The sequence below is a fragment of the Antechinus flavipes genome, chromosome 5 (assembly GCF_016432865.1).
Source record: "Antechinus flavipes isolate AdamAnt ecotype Samford, QLD, Australia chromosome 5, AdamAnt_v2, whole genome shotgun sequence".
NCBI classification, from domain to species: Eukaryota; Metazoa; Chordata; class Mammalia; order Dasyuromorphia; family Dasyuridae; genus Antechinus; species Antechinus flavipes.
In genome coordinates, this window is record NC_067402.1 from 42,497,924 (window position 1) to 42,511,009 (window position 13,086).

The 13,086-nt window shown below is 35.0% G+C and overlaps 1 protein-coding gene across 3 annotated transcripts in view; it reads right to left on the minus strand.

Annotated features, from left to right (window-relative positions):
• Positions 1-13,086, minus strand: part of ULK4 (unc-51 like kinase 4) — a 627,233-nt gene that overhangs the window by 504,544 nt on the left and 109,603 nt on the right. The window lies entirely within an intron of this gene.

Genomic DNA, 13,086 nt, shown 5'->3' on the forward strand with positions numbered 1-13,086 from the left:
TTGGTGGCTATGAGTCAAAAAGCACTGGGTCTTAATCCAAATAAAACAATTCCAAGATGTCTGATTCTGGTCAAGTCATATAATCTTTCGTGTGTTTCAGGCAGCTTCCTAAGCATTAATGAATGTGATCTGCATGGGTAGGGGGAGTTCTACTCCTGTATTTCCCTACTGATGATCATAGTTTGTCTATTCCCATAAGGTGGTATCTAGCATAATTGTTTAATATTCTATGTTTAGGAACAAACTCACAAGAGTTTTCTCTTTTGGAAATCAGACATAAAACAGCCTTATCTATAGTCAAGCATCACTTATTCATACTCCATGACTTCTTACAGATCATGAACACAGATTCAGGAATTGTGCATAAAACTTTTAAAAGGATATCAGGCTATAATTCAACCAACTGTAGTGCTCTCATTTCTCAGGGGTCTCAATTCCCTCTTGGTGGGTTAACATGACTCAGATATGATGGAGGCTTCATAACAGCCATGAGGCAGCACAAGACAATAATGATGAGGCTTGATAGCAAAGAAATAAATATGCTATGGTGAATATGTTTGGAACTTGGAATCAGGAAGATCTGACTCCAAATGTTGTCATAGAAATTTATAAGTCTTTTGGCCATGTAAAATAGAGGTTAGGGTTAGGGTTAGGGTATAAGTAATAATATTTAAGTCACATAATTGTTACAATGCTCAAATGAGGTCATTTCTAAATAATGCTCTGGAAATATTGAAACAATAGATAAAGTGAAAGTATTACTATTTTCTTAGATAGCCATTAGACAAAGTGGGCAAAAATGATGGAGGAGACAAATAATGCTGAGATGGGACCAATATTAATGGAAGAATTGAACTACAGAGACCTCAGATGATAGAGAGATCAAATCTTTCTGGTAAAATATGTATATATATTTACCTATTTGATGGGTATGAGATGATATCTCATAGTTGTTTTAATTTGTATAAAGTGGCTCTGATTTTTAGAGAATATGAGTATTTTATTAAGTGATTAGTAATGATGTATATGGTCACCTCTATTTGAAAAACTATTACAAAAATAGGCTTCTGCAAATCATTTTTATTTAAAGGCCTTGCACAGAAAGATAATTCTTAAAGGAAAGAAGAGTAAGGGAAGCAGGCCTAGAATAACATACACAATGACTACAACTATACCAATGAAAATATTATTGGAAGGAAGGAGAATCTTCAGCTTGATTTCAACAAATGAAGTTGATTCTACTTCAAAATTCAATAGCATAGCTTTCTTTTAACTAAAAAAAATTACAAGCATGATCAAGTTACATATACTATAGTAATAAACACTTTTTGGCTATTTTGCTTCACTATTTTCTGGATACATATAACTTTATTAGCTGTGTTATAACACAAAACATATTGCTTATAAAAATAAAAAATCCAAATTCTTCTGAGATACTCTAGAATTTTTAGACAATTTAGAGTTTGAATTTCTTAGGTTATATTTAAATATGACCTAATTACATATGATCTGAAATGCTTTTGCCTTTGCTTAGCACAATGTCTCATTCATAATAAATGCTTAATAAATGCTTGGTGACTGACAACTCCATTAAGGCAGTCGAACAACCATTACTTACAGCCTAAAGGTGCCAAATGAACTGAGAGATCCAGAGGTTTGTACAATGCCACAAAGTCAGAAGGCATCAGGGGCAGGACCTGAAACCAGATCTTACTGACTCCAGGACCAGATGCCTTGCTTCTATTACATTAATGTACTCAATTTATTTTTTTCAGTCACTCCATTGTGGAACATTTCATTTGCTTCCTTTTTTTGGTTTTGTTTTTGCAGTTGCAAATTATGCTACAAGAAAAAATTTAAATAAATAGTTGGATTTTTTAAAACAACTTTTTTAATGTATATTTCCAACAACAAAATATTATGTCAAGGAGCATATTTTTTTCAATTTTCCTACATACTATCAAACAAATGTTCAATTCTATTAGCAATGGATAAATGTGTCTCCATCTAGTCTCTATCAACACTAAGGTATGATGTTGGTGTTTGTTTTTTTTTTTTTTTTTGAGGGAAAAAGATCCATATGTGCAAAAATGTTTGTAGCAGCCCTTTCTGTAGTGGCAAGGAACTGGAAACTGAGTAGATGCCCATCACTTGGAGAATGGCTAATAAGTTATGGTATATAAAGGTAATGGAATATTATATATATTGAAGGCTGATTTCATAAAAGCCTGGAAAGACTTCCATGAACTTCACTAAGTGAAGTGAGCAGAACCAGGAAAATATTGCACACAGCAACAGCAACATTGTGTGATGATCAACTGTGATGGACTTGGTTCTTTTCAGCAATACAGTGATCCAAGACAATTCTAATAGGCGTGGGTTGGAAAATGCCAATTACATCAAAAGAAAGAACTATGGAAAGCTGAATGCAGAATGAAGCATAGATTTTCATTTGTGTGTGTGTGTGTGTGTGTGTGTGTGTGTGTGTGTGTGTGCGATTTTTCCTATGTTTTTTCCCTTTTCTTCTGATTTTTCTTTCCCACATAATAAGAATGAGTTAAAAATGATTGTACACATATAACCTATATTAGATTCTTTGCTGTCTTGTGGGGAAAAGGAAGGGATGGAGGGAGAAAAAAATTTGGAACTGAAAATCTTATAAAAATGAACACTCAAAACTATCTTTATATGTAATTGGAAAAATAAAATATTATTAAATTATTTTTTAACCAATTTGATAGGTATGAGAGACTATCTCACAGTTATTTTAATTTGCATAAAGTAACTGAGATAATGAATGACTTAAATAATTGGAGGGACAGTCAAGTTCTATGGAAGATTGGATTAATGAAGTTCTCTCTGGATTCATTTATATTACAGTAGCTAAACTTGTGAGAGCTCTATTTATCAAACTGTATTCAGTAATATTGAAATTTATATGGAAATCAAATACTGAAGGTGAAGGTGGCTTTGCACTTTTAAACTTTAAAATATATTTTAAAATGTATATCTTTCAAACTTACTACTGAGGAAAGAAAAAAAAACTAAGAAAGACTGACAGGGGGACAAAGAGGCAGTGAATGAGAGAGAGAGAGAAGAAAAAGAAAGAAAAAAGAAGGAAGAAGGAGGAGGAGGGAGAGAGGAAGGGAGGGAGGGAGAGAGATCAGTGTCCTAGAGCAAACAATACTAACACCCAACCAAATCTGAACAAAAAATGAGTTTTTTTAATAAATCTACAGAAAGTTAAAAACTAGAGGAAGAGTTTATTATTTAATGAATAAATTTATCTGCTAGACTAAAGACTTTTATAATATAGCTCCAATCTAACTTTTCATTCTCATTATTCAAGGTCACAAAAATTTTGTGCACATTTAAATTTAAATCTCTTCATATACCCTATGATCCAGCCCAGGACTTCTTAAATTTTTTCCATTTACAATCCCTTTTCACCAAAGAACTTTTTGTCTGAGCCCGAATACATAGGTATATAAAATAGTTATGTAAATCAAACATTTATTGATAACAAAGCACAATTTCATGACCTCCCCCCCACATTCAGTTATGTGACCCCATATAGGGTCACAAACCACAGTTTAAGAAACTTTGATCTAATCCAATTGGTGAGCTTGTTCTTCATGTAACATTTCATACCTTCACACAGGCTAATCTATATGCCTGGAATCCCCTGCCTCCTCATGTCTGCCTCTTAAAATCCTTAGTTTATTTCAAAGCTCAGCTCAAGCTCATATTTGTATGTGCCTTAGTTACTAGGTCTTTCCTATAAAATTACCTCATGTCTCATGTCTATTCTGTGTATATTTTGCTTAATGGAGGGAGCTGTCAGGGAGGGCCCTGGCATTGAAGCATGTTTAGATATTGGCTGCCTGCTGTCAATCCAACAAGCAAAACATCTTAAAACTCTTCTTTTCTCACTCTCATCTTTTGGACCTTCCTGAGGCCCAATTCCCTCTGAATGATTACTTCTAATAAAACTGATTCCCAACAGTTTTTCCAAAACTGATTATACTTTTTTTCATTCCCCCAATTTCCTGTTCAAGGTTAAAAGTGGCAGACTGTTCACCTCCTAATTCTCCTTTTAACTTTTTGAACTTCAAAATCTTGCACCTTTCATTTCTCTTTTCTCCTTATCCCAAGTATTTTCAGGTCCACTTGTATATTGTCTTCTACTAAAAATAAGCTCCTTAAGGACATGAATTATCTTTCTTTTTGCCTTTATTTCTATCTCCATCATTTAAATCCAATGCCTGGCACACAGTAACTACTATAAATAAATGCTTCTTTCCTTCTCTCCTTTTTTCTTTTCTTCTTTCCCCTCTTTTTAAGCCTTCCTCCCCTCCAGCACTGACCATACTCTCCCCTTTTCCTTATCTGGTGAACCAACTCAATTCTATAGTAACATCTATTCTCAAGACTTTTGCCTCTTTATCACCAGTCAATCTTTGCAATACCCTAACTCCAGATTGCTCTCAATTTCTGCCTCCTTCTTTCCTATTCATATATTATTGAACAAAGTTGGAGAAAATAATAAAATTGAGTTGACTGGGTCCTCTACAAATTTGTTATCTAATCTTAGTTGGCCTTCAATACAACAAGAAAAAGATTATACTTCTTCCTGGCTAATTAACTATATCCCTCTCTCCACAACTGCTAATCCAAACCTTCTATCTCTCTACAAGCTTTCCATGGCACTACCTCCCTGAATCCTCTTAGCTGAGGACTTTCCTCATAGTTTATGAAAAAAATTAAGGTCCTTCACCAAGAGCTCCTGGTTTTTCCATCCTCTTCATCTAGTATGATTCTGACAGATTCCAGCAATTTTAGTCCAATTTCAGATGAAGAGATGTCTTTCTACTTTTTCCTTAGTCTCCTAGAGTAGATGTTCTTTACTTGTCACATCTACTAACTCTGGGTAAACTATAAGCTCTGTCCTATTGTCTTCTTTTCTTGTCCCTCTATACCATTGGTTCTCAAAGTATGGTTTAGAGAACCCTGGGGATCTCTAAAACCCTTTTAGAGGGTCTACAAATTCAAAAATAATTTTTATTTCAAATATGGTAAATGTCTATAAATATAATCCATTTAAACAAAAACTCTTTGAAGAGATCCTCAATAATTTTTAATAGGTAAAGATACGGAAAACAAAAGTTTGAGAACCACTGCTCTATACTACCTCACTTGATGATAAATGAATAAATGAAAAAAGCGTTTATTAGTTGCTTATTAAATAATCTCATCAGCTCCCATGTGTTTAAATATCAAAAACATTAAACAAATAATTCCTATAGATACAGACACATACACACACACACACAACTCCTAGGTGCTTCCCTGAAATATAATCTTGAATCAATACCTTTTGGACATCTCAAACTGGTATTCAAAAAATCTAACACATAAAAAACTTCATAACTCTATAACAATTGCAAGCATAACTTCAAAGAAAAAAAATAGATTTTTCAAAGAAAAAAATAGGACTACAGGAACACTTAAAACAAATAAAGCTAGAGACCAAAAGAAATTAAATAAAAACTTAGGAGGAAAAAATTGAAAAGATAATAACTTAGAATAGAAATATCCTATCCAAATAATGAACTACCTGAAAATTAGAATGGATCAAACAGAAATCAGTAACAATATGAGACAGTAAGAAATATCAGAACAAAATCAAAAGATTTGAGGCAAAATTATAATGTATTTGCTGTTAAAAACCTCTCATGTGGAAAACAGTTCAAGGAGGGAATTTAAGAATCAATGGACTACCTGAAAACTAGGATTAAAAAAAAAACAACAACAACTACCCAGATCTACTAGACCATGAGAATAAATTAAAGATAGAAAGAATATGCCAATAAATCTCCTGAAAGAAACTCCCAAATGAAAACTTTGAGAAGTGTTCTAGACAAATGCAAAGCTTCCAAATCCAAATACTACGAGCAACAGAAAGGAGAGTAGACATGTCTCTATCTGAGCTCTTTCTAGCTTCCCTCAGATCAACAGCAGATTAAACCTCTGATCTGGTTTTGAAGTGACAGAACCCACAAATATTTGGAGTACAACAAAATTCCAGAAGATACTTTGGAAACTTCAGAACAGGTCTGTTTCAATCAGGCAAGAAGAGAGGCTGCCACGCCCAGACCACAGGGCAGAGAGTCTGGGCAAGGGGCAAGGGCTGGGATGAGGAGACAGAGCATTGCTGTGTCCCCACACCAGGGAATCTATTACAAGGCTCTTAGGCAACTCTGTCCTGGTTACAAGCCAGTGGTTCAGCAGATTTGCTGTGAGACACACAAAGCAAATAAAAAAGGCAAATTGTGAGCCTCTGAACTCCAGAACCCCAGAAAAACAGGACCTAGCCAGGCCTATCCAGCACTGGAAGTCAGTCAGCAACATTAGCCCCAGAGCAAACTAAAGTGGCTGTCACCCCTTTGCCTTAAGAGCAGAGCTCAAACTTAAAAAAAAAAGCAAAACAGCAAAAAGGATGCTGACCATAGACAACTTTTATGGAGGAAGAGACAACAGACCCCAAATCCTGAGGATCCTAAAAGGCAAAACAGCTCCAGATGAAGCCCAAAGGATGATATGAATTGGTTCCTATTTCACAAGGCTCTCTGGGAAAAAGTAAAAAAGGATCTTAACAGACAGTTAGAAGAAAAATGGAGAAAGGAAATGAGATCTTTGCAAGAAGATATAGAAAAGGAAAACCAGAAATTATTTGAAGAAAACTCCTTTGAAAAGAGATTTAATTAAATGGAAAAGGCAAATAACTCCTTACAAAATATATATGAAAAAAATTAATTCACTTAAAAACAGAATTTGTGAAACAGAAAAAAAATGCAATGAACAAAGCCCCTCATTTAAAACTTCAATTGGCCAAAAACAAAAGGAGATTAAAAAAGCTAACTGAAGAAAATAATTCATTAAAAATTAGAAATAAACAAATTGAAGTGATAATTGATTCAATGAGACTTCAAAAATCAGTCAAACAAAACCAAAAATTTTTTTAAAAGCAGAAATAGAAGAAAATATAAAATACCTCATTGGAAAAATAACTGACCTGGAAAGTAGATATAAAAATTATTGGACTTCCTGAAAATCATGATAAAAAAAGAGCCTAGACATCATCTTTCAGGAAATCATCAAGGAAAACTGCCCAGATGTCCTAGAACCAGAGGGTAAAATAGCCATTGAAAGAATTCACTGATCACCTCTTGAAAGAGACTCCAAGAAACCTCATAGTTAAACTTCAAAATTATAATCAAGGAGAAAACATTGCAAACTGCCAGAAGGAACCATGGAATCCGATATTCTGAAAGACAAAAGAACTTGGATTGCAACCAAGAATCAACTATCCAGCAAAACTGAGCATCATCTTTGAGCGAAAAAGATGAACATTCAATGAAACAGGTGAATTTCATCTATTTCTGATGAAAAGACCAGAACTGAATAGAAAATTTAATGTTCGAATACAGAACTCAAGAGAAGCATACAAAGGTTAAAAAGAAAGAAAAAATAACTTTCTTTTAAAAGTTAAAAAGCTTATATCCCTATATGGGAAGATAATAAGTTTAATTTTTGAGATCTGTATCTTTGTTGTGGATATACTTAGAGGGTGCAGGTATAATTTGATTTTATTGTGATGATTTAAAAAAGAAACTAGTGAATGAAAGATGATTCTACTGGAAGAAGAGGAAAAAGGAGTTAAAATGGGATAAATTACATCTCATAAGGAAGCAAAAAAGACCTATAACCATTGAGGGAAAGAGGGGAAGAGGATGAGTATGGTGTGAGGGAAAGAGGGGAAGGGGATGAGCATGGTGTAAATCTTATTCTCATAAGATTTGGCTCAAAGAGAGAGAATAACAGACACATTTAGTTTCATAGAGAAGCTTGCTTCACCCTATAGGGAAATAAGAGGGGAAGGAGAAAGGAAATGGGGAGGATAATAGAAGGAAACAGAAGTAGAAGGGGAAAGGTATATGAAAAGGGAAGGGGCTTCAAAAGGGGAAGGATGTTTCAGGAAGGGAGTGATCAATAACAAAATACTGAGGAGAGAAAGGGGAAAAAAGAAGAGAAAAGTATAACTGGGCGTAAACAAGATGGCAGGAGATACAGAGTTAGTAATTTTATCTGTGAATGTGAATGGAATGAATTCTCCCATAAATCAGAAGTGGATTGCAGACTGGACTAAAAGCCAGAATCCTACAATTTGTTGTTTACAAAAACACATTTAAAGCAAAGTGATACATTTAGTGTAAAGGTAAAAAGCTGGAGTAGAATCTATTCTTCTTCAGCTGACATTAAAAAAAAAAAAAAGCAGGGGTAGCAATCCTGATCTCAGATCAAGCAAAAGCAAAAATAGATCCGATTAAAAAGAAAACTATATCTTGCTAGAGGGTACCACAGATAATGAAGTAATATCAATACTAAACATATATGTACTAAGTGACATAGCATTAAATTCTTAGAGGAGAAGTTAAGAGAGCTACAAGAATTAGACAACAAAAAAAACTTTGCTCTCTCAGAACTAAATAAATTGAACCACAAAATAAATAAGAAAAAAGTTAAGGAGGTAAATAGAATCCTAGAAAAGTTAGGAATGATAGACCTTTGGAGAAAATTGAATGGAGACAGAAAGGAATATACTTTTTTTTTTCAGCAGTACATGAAACCTATAAAAAACTGACCATGTATTAGGGCATAAAACTCCTCAAAATCAAATGCAGAAAGGCAGAAATAGTAAATGCATTTTTTTCAGATCATGATGCAATAAAAATTGCATAGAATAAAAGGCTAAAATAGACCAAAAGTTAATTGGAAACTATATAATCTAATCCTAAAGAATGAGTAGGTGAAATAATCAATAAATTCATCCAAGAGAATGACAATAATGAGACAACATACCAAAATTTATGGGATGCAACCAAAGTGGTTATTAGGGAAATTAGGTCTATCATTCCTAACTTTTCTAGGATTCTATTTACCTCCTTAACTTTTTTCTTATTTATTTTGTGGTTCAATTTATTTAGTTCTGAGAGAGCAAAGTTTTTTTTGTTGTCTAATTCTTGTAGCTCTCTTAACTTCTCCTCTAAGAATTTAATGCTATGTCACTTAGTACATATATGTTTAGTATTGATATTACTTCATTATCTGTGGTACCCTCTAGCAAGATATAGTTTTCTTTTTAATCGGATCTATTTTTGCTTTTGCTTGATCTGAGATCAGGATTGCTACCCCTGCTTTTTTTTTTTTTTTAATGTCAGCTGAAGAAGAATAGATTCTACTCCAAATACTACAAGCAATAGAAGAATAAGCTCAAATACCAGGGAATCTCACTCTGGATCACATAAGACCTAGAAGCTTCTATTATAAAATGAAAAAAATTTTTGAAATCTAGTATTCTAAGAAGCAAAAAACAGGAGCTTACAACTAGTAATAACTAACTCTGAAAAGTTGTGTATAATCCTATGGGGGAGAGGGGGTGTGGGATAAGAAAGCATATGTAACAGAATATAAGACTTTCAAGCACATCTGATGGAAAACAAAAATAGAACTTGGTAGGAACTTTAAAATACAAACAAGTCAAGAGAAACAGAATGGTAAACTTATTTGAGTAGCAGGAAGGGCATCAATGATGGCATATCATCATATTCTAATAAAGAAAAAAAAAACAAGTCCCCTTAGTACCTTAATGTCTTTAATGGTATTGAAGGTGTTAAAACACACACACACACACACACACACACACACACACACACCCCTATCTTAGAGGTGATTTGGTTCTGCTCTGAGGGTTTTAAGAGGGAAAAGTGAAAAGAGGCAAAAAGGAAAAAGCAAGAGGTAGAACATGCTATGTCTAAAGTATGCAATAAGATCTGACCATGATAAGGGAGAGGGCTTCAGATGAACTTCATTCTTATCTGAACTGAACAAATAAGGGTTGAATACACACATATACTTTAACATACACACATCACACAGTTTAAAATACATAAAATTTAACATGGAAAAAAGTGGGACAAGGAAAGAATGGTTAAGAGAAAGGATAATAGGGAAGGAATAGTTACAATCAAAACAAATTTCCTGATCCTGAAGGGGAAATGCAAAAACAAAAAAAGGAAAAGGACTGGAAATGAAAAATGTGCTTAATACTTGGGAAATGTCTGACTAAAAATAATGGTACATGAATATAATAGGATATTATTATGCTATAAAAAATTATAAAAATGATTTAAGAGCATCCTGTTAAATACAAAACTATGCAGATTGAGATAAAAGAAAATCAAGAAAACAATTTATACATTTAGGACAACACCAGAGTAAAGATATGTAACTTTAAAAAACTTAAGACCTCTGATCAGTGAATGCTATGACCAACCACACCTCCAGAGGACTTATAATGAAACATACTACCCGTCCCCTGTCAGGAATGACACACCCAAGCTGAAGTAAGAGACTTAAATTTTCGGATAGCGCCACTGTGGATTTTATTTCCATTGCTATGTTTGTTACAAGGATCTTTTTTGCCTTCTAATTTCAAATGGTAAGGAGAGAGAAGGAGGGTTTATCATAGTGATACATTTAGATATGTAGATACAGAAAAAAAAAAAGTTAACGTACAAAACAAAGCAAAGGAAAATTTAGAAGAAAATACAATCCATGCAGGACAGTTTGGAAAGTAATACATTAAACTTAAGTCCTTTTTAAAAAGCAAGCAGTATAAAATGAAGGTTCGCAGTTCCATATTTAACCCTCTGGGTTTTTTTTCTTCTGCTGTGTAATGTTCATTTCCTTCCCAGTATTTAAGATCCCAAGTAATAAAATAAGCAAAGCTTCAAAAGAAGCAATAGATTTGCTGGTAATTGTTTTATCGTGATGAATATTTACTCTACAAAAGCATTTATTAAAATGGATTCGACAAGCATCAGAATCCATAAAATTCTACCAAGTGTCATTTTTGTTTGAAAGAATTACTATTCAACATTACCTGAGAATTGAAAAGTGAATGGCACTACAGAGGAAGAATAGACTAAAAAAGGGGGCAAGAAGGAATGAATGAACAGACATTAAGCACTGAACAGGGACAAATACAAATGGGTAACACTGTCCCTACCTTCAAAGAGCAAAAGGGAAGTTACAAGACAGACATAATCATGGCATTTCTTAAATAATTAAAAGGTCCTTAGCAAGCAACAAATGCTGATGCGAAATTTCATAAATATAGTTTTTTAATCTCTTTTGCTGGGATCATTTTTCCCTGCTCTGCATTCGTCAGTCCAGGCCACAAGTGCGTAGATGGGGAGGATGAGCGGCCCCCTGGGGAGCATCACTGGTCCCCAGCCCCGCAGGGAGCACCACTCACTGGTCCCCAGCCCTGCTCCCAGGATCGGCCGGGCCACGCCCCTGCATCCCTGCCCGGGCACTCAGCATCCCCGCAGCAGGCACTCGGCGCCTGATCCAGCGGCCAGGGAAGGCCCCGGGAGAAAGCTCCATGTGGGCTGCACCCACCCACCCGTGGGGTCAGAGTGAGCCAAATTATCAGAGACCGGCAAACATCAATTCTCAACCTGGCCGTGGCTGCGAGGGGTTGGCCAGGGCACTTGCTGCACCTTTTCCGCGTCTTTCACGCAGCGCCACCATGTGGTCAGTAAAGAACATAGCAACATGGTTCAGACTGCAAGGTCTGTGAGCATTTTATCCAAAATACAAGATGGCAGCTGTCTGCTCCAGCCCAATTACATTAAATACCAAAAACAAAAAACTTTATCTTTAATACAAAGAAGCACCTCTTCATTTAATTTAACTTAGCTGCCACTTAAATAAACACCAAAGAAAATACCATGAGGAACAGAACAGGGAGAAATCCATGGAGACCAATAGAGATACACACGAAACTTTCTGGAGAATTCAAGTTTTTAAAATGCAGATGTAAAAGGCAGAAACAGGAACAAATGGCCAATGTCACATGACGACAATGACAATCTTCAGTATCAGAAAATCTAGAACCCAGAACGAGCAAAGGCTTATGAAAGGTTTTGGTTTGAGGTCTTTTAGACAAAAAGGTCAAAAGCTTAAAATGTAATAGGCAGATCCAGAACAATGAGCACTCAGAAAAGCTGATTTGGCAACTCAACAATCACTCATAATTGTGGGTAGAGCAGTTTTAGTTGAGTCAATGAGATCAGAAGTCCGACTGCAAAGGGAGGGAGTGCGAGAGCATTAGAAGTTAGGCCCACAGGTAACTCCTTCTAGGAGTTTGACTAAGAAAAAGAGGAAAGATCTAGGATTGTCATTGAAGGAATGGCAAGAAGTCTCAGTCATGCTTAAAGACAATAAGGAAGGAACCCAAAGATGACAGGTAATAACTATAGTAGCAACTGCTAATGAGGACTTACTGGAATGGGAACAAGCACACATGCAGAGGGGTTGGTCTTGGAAAAGAAAAGATCCATCTCTTTGTCAGATTGAGAAAGGAGGAAGGGGCGAGGGGACATTAAGGAGTTTGGAGATGAAAACAAGGGAAGAAAAAGGAGGCTCCCGTAGAATGGCTTCCATTTTCTCAGTTAAATAGGTGGCAAGGAGTTTCAAAGAGAAAGAGGAAGAAGGGAGAGGTGTGGTCAACCTGACCAAGAAAAGGGGTTAGAATAGTATTGGTAGAGAGTGAGATAGGAATCAGCTGGGGAAAAAACTTTTTTAAAATGCCTTGCTACAGTGAGAACCCAAGATGAATTTATAAAAACATAGTCATAATTGTTTTATTTCCTGCAGGGTCCATTCTGCAACCCAGGGGTAGGAAAGAGCAAAGGAATAATCTATGACTAAGAGATCTTATGTACCAGATGTTAGAATTGTTAGTTAACCACAATGCATATGAAATTTAAAAAAAAAAAAAAAAAAAAAACAACTAGGAAGACAAAGTTGCCCGTAAGCAAAACAGAGTGATGTAGCAGGCAAGAATTACAAAATCTGTCAAATACCTCGGAATTAACCTATAACACAATCTAACAAATTCAAGGATAATAGAAACAGAATTACAAAATACTCTGAAATAAAGGATGTGAATGACTG